This window comes from Culex quinquefasciatus, chromosome 2, assembly GCF_015732765.1.
Source record: "Culex quinquefasciatus strain JHB chromosome 2, VPISU_Cqui_1.0_pri_paternal, whole genome shotgun sequence".
Lineage (NCBI taxonomy): Eukaryota > Metazoa > Arthropoda > Insecta > Diptera > Culicidae > Culex > Culex quinquefasciatus.
Genome location: NC_051862.1, coordinates 22,400,776 through 22,406,775, shown reverse-complemented (window position 1 = coordinate 22,406,775; position 6,000 = coordinate 22,400,776).

Sequence of the window (6,000 nt, the reverse complement as noted above, 5' to 3'; positions counted from 1 at the left end):
AAATGCTGCAAATTGTATGACCCAATCTCACCCCGAATGACGGTATCAATCTTTATTCTTTGCAATGCATCTCAGAAACTAATTGTCCGATCTTGAAATCAAAAACAAAAAAAAAGAATTTCTCAGCCAGTCGAAAAAATATATTCTTGAAAATTTACAATGATAAACACTTTTTTTTATAAAAACCTAAAATATTCATGTTTTTACCACAAATTTGGCTTGTAATAGCTACAAACTATGCATTTCATTAAAATAATGTAAAATAATTTGATTGCAAAGTCGAAAAAAAAAACTTTTTTTCAAAGAATCATAGCTTGTTCACTAAGACATTAGCTGCAGGTTGTACCCCTAAAACCTATAAAAAATTTCAATTAAAAAAGATCTGATTTAGAGAAGTTGTTTTATTTGTGAATAGTTAGTAAAAACGGCTTCCTCGGATTTATAGGGTAATTTGAAGAAAATGGCATCCCTCTACACAGCTCTTTCGTGGCGGACATTTGAGGATATGTTGAAAATCATCCTTTTTGCAGTCGTTTAAATTGTTAAACGACTAGATGAATCTTCACATTTTAAAATACCAAGCTGCAAAACCTGAAACTGGGCCGAGTGAACCACATCCGGACAAAATTAGTTCAGCCAAAGCCGAAAAAATCAAGTGCATATTTTTAATCAACATTCCACCACACGCACAGGAAATTGTTCAGAATTTGATTCTGAGTCGTTAAGTATAAATAAAGGAGGGCCGAATAAAAAAGTTCATTTTCCGAGTGATTTTATAGCTTTTCCTCAGTGAGGAAGACAGAACGTTACTCAATCCACCTTGAGGTGGTTTCTCTGATTTATATGGCAATTTCGTCTAATTTTCGATTTAAAAAAAAACTGCAGACTTTTTGTGAAGAAAATACAGACGCCACCTTTGAAAAAAAATTATCCGTCTACGCGGCTCTTTCGAAGCGGACATTTAAGGTTATGTTGAAAATCACCCTTTTTGGCAATCGTTTAAATTGTTTAGTTTATCATAAATTTTAAACGACTAGATGAAACTTTACAATTTACAATACCAAGCTGTAGGACCTGAAATTGGGCCGAGTGAACAACATCCGGACAAAATTTTTAATCACCCTAAGAACAACAACAAACAACAACATTAAGAAATGCAGACCGAAAAACGACTAATGTTTCAAAAATTTGGAAACAAAAACTCGAAAACATTTAACTTTAAACCCTGAATACTTGATGACTTAAAGACACAAGAAATTGAAAAGTTTTGAAAAATTAGTATTTTGAAGGTGTTCGATAGCTTAAGTCTGTTTATCTGTTTTACCCATAAAGTCATAACCCAGCAGCAAACAAATTCTTCAAAAGATTTACGCTCCCAAATGACAAATGGGACACTTTGCAGCCCACATCAATCATAGGCTTTTATGCCAGCGGTCGTGCACGAGCTTTCACTAATATAAGCATGAAAACGCTTCCGTTCCCTTTCATCGGAACTCCTGCAAAGAGTTTGTAAGTGAGTTCAAAGTGGTGTCCACCACCGTCCAGTACAACAAGATAATCGCCAGGTTCAAGCGGACCGAATCGTTATGTATCGTTATTCAACTTTGTGACTCAATGTTTCGCGTGGTCGTGGTCGTAATTAGTAGCCAGATGAAAGTCCTCGAAAAGTTTGGTACCACCTTGGCGTTAATTATCAATTGCACACATGTAACGATTTTCTTGCGATTTTCCAAAAGTCACTTTTGGCAAGTTTAGTTGCCAAGGCTAGGCTTCGACCTCGGAACGAGGCGCGAAGAGGCGAGGGTCGTAAAATGTGGTTTAATCTGGGCTGGTTGCTGCTTGTGTAAGTAAGTTTTAGGATAAAGCGTTTTCCAATACGGTACCTTCTGCCGAATTCAGGGTAGTAAAACAACTACGAAGCGACGCAATCATTTCACTCTCCGTGCGCGGTGACCCTGGTGAGGCAAGTTTTGTTGATTTTTTACATTAAAAAACGAAAACTTTTGAATAAATCACATGAAAATGGACCTTTTGTCGATTATATTTGAAAAATTAGAAAATAACATTGAATTTATTTGAAAAAGAAAAATAGAAAAACGCAACTCAAATGGGTCCAAAACAAAATACTTGAAATTCTATAAACTTGAAATAAAACAGCAAAAGAAATCACCAGATGGCGTGTGCCGCAAAGCAAAGTGCGCGAAAGAGTTCAACAATGCGGAAAGTTTATTTTAGTTTTTATTGTTGAATTACGACTTTAAGAGTTTGGTGGTGGCACCGTGAGATACCTCTATGTCCCATATGTGTTTAGTTTACCCCGTTGTCGTGGCCGGGTATTGGCCAATTTGATAGAGAGGCGTAACCTGCTCGACTTTGGCAATATTTTGGTTGTTTTATGGAGTTGTGCAATGATGGTTTTCTAAAGTTGAGTTTTTTTTTTCATATTTAAGAAATGTTTTAAATTTGCACCATAATCTGCATCATTAGGTTCAAACTCCCAAAATCCGATGCCGGTAAAGGAGTTATAGCCTCCAGGGCCAATAAGTGGCCAGTCATGGTGCAGCTTTTGCAAGCCCCTCATCATTTTGCGCCAAATTTGGCAGAAGAAAGTAGTTTGCCAAAATTTGAGAACTCGTTCAGACAAACCAACCACTTTTCAACTCTTCAGTGACCTTCGAGATCGAAGAGATTTCCGAACTCGGACTCAGTTCAGTTCAGCTCCGTTGACTTGGCAAATCAGGTGAACGCCGAATCAACGAGCATTCCAACGTGGACGGCGGAAACGATTTCTTACGAGGGTCAATAAAAAATGACAATTTTATAACTATAATGGGGGGGACGTCATTTGGAGCTAATTGAAAGTAGCTTTTAAAAGCTTCTAAATTGATATAATTAGCAAGCGGGCGACACATTGTTGATTCGACCTTTGGCGGGGCACACCTTTGCGCGAGCCGTGAACTTCCACATGTGGTCCATAATTTCCGTGAGCGCGCCCGAGCGCAATTCAAATCTCCAAAGAGCATTCTAATGACAGATCTCCACGTCCGCTGTGGGCCTCGGACACAGCTGTCACCAACCACAATCCCTGGGTGTTCTCTCTCGTTCGAAGCTGGAGAGGGTACTTCCAATTAATTCCGTTGCCGGCGAGTAGACTAATCATATGACTACCAGAAGCTGCTGTAGTTACAATCACCTAATTGGACTCTTGGACTTGTATGAGACAAAAAGACCATGAGTTGGGAACTTGGAAGTAGGGCAGTCCTCGTTCAATTCAAGAGGGGTTTGGCGGTGGCAGTTGGTATTGAGAAGCTTGTCGCGGAATTGCGGTGTAGAATCGAGTTGAGAACAGGTTCGATCAATCGAATACTAATTTTCCAACTATTTTTGTGAGCCCCAAACTTATTTTTGTATTTTTATATTTTTGTATTTTTGTATTTTTGTATTTTTGTATTTTTGTATTTTTGTATTTTTGTATTTTTGTATTTTTGTATTTTTGTATTTTTGTATTTTTGTATTTTTGTATTTTTGTATTTTTGTATTTTTGTATTTTTGTATTTTTGTATTTTGTATTTTTGTATTTTTGTATTTTTGTATTTTTGTATTTTTGTATTTTTGTATTTTTGTATTTTTGTATTTTTGTATTTTTGTATTTTTGTATTTTGTATTTTTGTATTTTTGTATTTTTGTATTTTTGTATTTTGTATTTTTGTATTTTTGTATTTTTGTATTTTTGTATTTTTGTATTTTTGTATTTTTGTATTTTGTATTTTTGTATTTTTGTATTTTTGTATTTTGTATTTTGTATTTTTGTATTTTTGTATTTTTGTATTTTTGTATTTTTGTATTTTGTATTTTTGTATTTTTGTATTTTGTATTTTTGTATTTTTGTATTTTGTATTTTTGTATTTTTGTATTTTTGTATTTTTGTATTTTTGTATTTTTGTATTTTTGTATTTTTGTATTTTTGTATTTTTGTATTTTTGTATTTTTGTATTTTTGTATTTTTGTATTTTGTATTTTGTATTTTTGTATTTTGTATTTTTGTATTTTTGTATTTTTGTATTTTTGTATTTTTGTATTTTTGTATTTTTGTATTTTTGTATTTTTGTATTTTTGTATTTTTGTATTTTTGTATTTTTTATTTTTGTATTTTTGTATTTTTGTATTTTGTATTTTTGTATTTTTGTATTTTTGTATTTTTGTATTTTTGTATTTTTGTATTTTTGTATTTTGTATTTTTGTATTTTTGTATTTTTGTATTTTTGTATTTTTGTATTTTGTATTTTTGTATTTTTGTATTTTTGTATTTTTGTATTTTTGTATTTTTGTATTTTTGTATTTTTGTATTTTTGTATTTTTGTATTTTTGTATTTTTGTATTTTTGTATTTTTGTATTTTTGTATTTTTGTATTTTTGTATTTTTGTATTTTTGTATTTTTGTATTTTTGTATTTTTGTATTTTTGTATTTTTGTATTTTTGTATTTTTGTATTTTTGTATTTTTGTATTTTTGTATTTTTGTATTTTTGTATTTTTGTTTTTTTTTATTTTAGGGATCATCTACTAATTAATTTTGAAATAAATATTTGGTATTTTGTTTAACTATTCTATTTTCGACAGTTTTGAAGAAAAGTTTAATATTCAATTTCTCCACAAATCAATCATCAGTTCCACTATGATACATAATTTTATTACGAACATCCTTTGACAAACCCCGCTTGTCATTCGTCATCCATGGGCGGCACCGTCCCCCTTCCAATTAAACTCCACTTTCGATCTTATACAACATCAATCAAATGGCCCAGTAAAAGGTGGAAAATTCATCTCCGATCATGACAATCTCCCACATTCGGTCGACGGCCCCCGCAAACCAAGAGTGGTTACATGAGGGATCTCCCAGCAGTGTGGAACCAACTGTCCAACCAGGCCACCACGTTCAACGCCTCAATGACTTTGCACTCTCACCTGAAGCAGGGGTCATGCTTGATCGACGTGAATTTGAAAAATGCAAATCTAGGGGACAAGGGACAAAAAATAATGAAGACGATTCCGAATCAATTTAACAAAAAACTTTGTTTATGGACGACCCCCTATCACCTATTTAAAAAAAAACGTAAGGTGCAAGCAGGTACTCTAGTTGTACCGCTTAAGGTGGCGCACTGTCGAGAGATTTGTACCAAACAACTCTAAGCTCAAAGTGCCGGCCGCGCCGCCGCCGTTCGGACTCTTTCACAATCGCACATTTTTCTTTTAATTAATTAATTCACTTTGGCGGTTGGGCTCGTACAGATCTTCATCGGACGGTTGCTACCTGATTTGAGACGCGGTAGCGGTTTCGGGGCGAAAATTATCGCCGATTCCTTCACGTGGAAGTCGTTTGTGAAGCCTTAAGAGCACTTTGAACCTACCTCAAAGTTGCTGCAGTGCTAACAAGTTCGGTTAGAGTTGTTGCTTTTTTGTGCAACGCCGCAAATGCAGTTAAAACAAGATTTTTGACCATGAGACCTGGCAACCCTGACCTTGGACTAGAAACACTGCAGTTTGTTGTTTGTAATAAAAGTTAATTTAAGATCGGTCGAACTAATTTGACTGCGATTTTGGCCATTGGAACCTTTGTAAAGTTTGACAAATATAGAACCTTTCACTCTCTTCTCAGATAAATATGAATAAAATCGCATGATTCACAGCGAATTTTAAATGCAAAACAATCAGTATCAACTCTGACTCAATTTTAAATTCAACAATAGCAATTAACTTCCAGCCGATTAGATCCCGTTAGCAAAAGATACAGTATGTAAAAAAAGTATTTACACCCCTTGGGCACTATGCACATTTTGTGATGAAACATGTAAAAAATTTAAAGTTTGACAGGAACCTAGTACTACGTTTTGTTCAAAAACTCATGCCAAACATTTTGCTACAAAAAGCTCATGAAAAGATGATTTCTATAAAAAGTTATATAACAAATACTATTACGAAAATAAAAAAGGTGCCAAAAAAG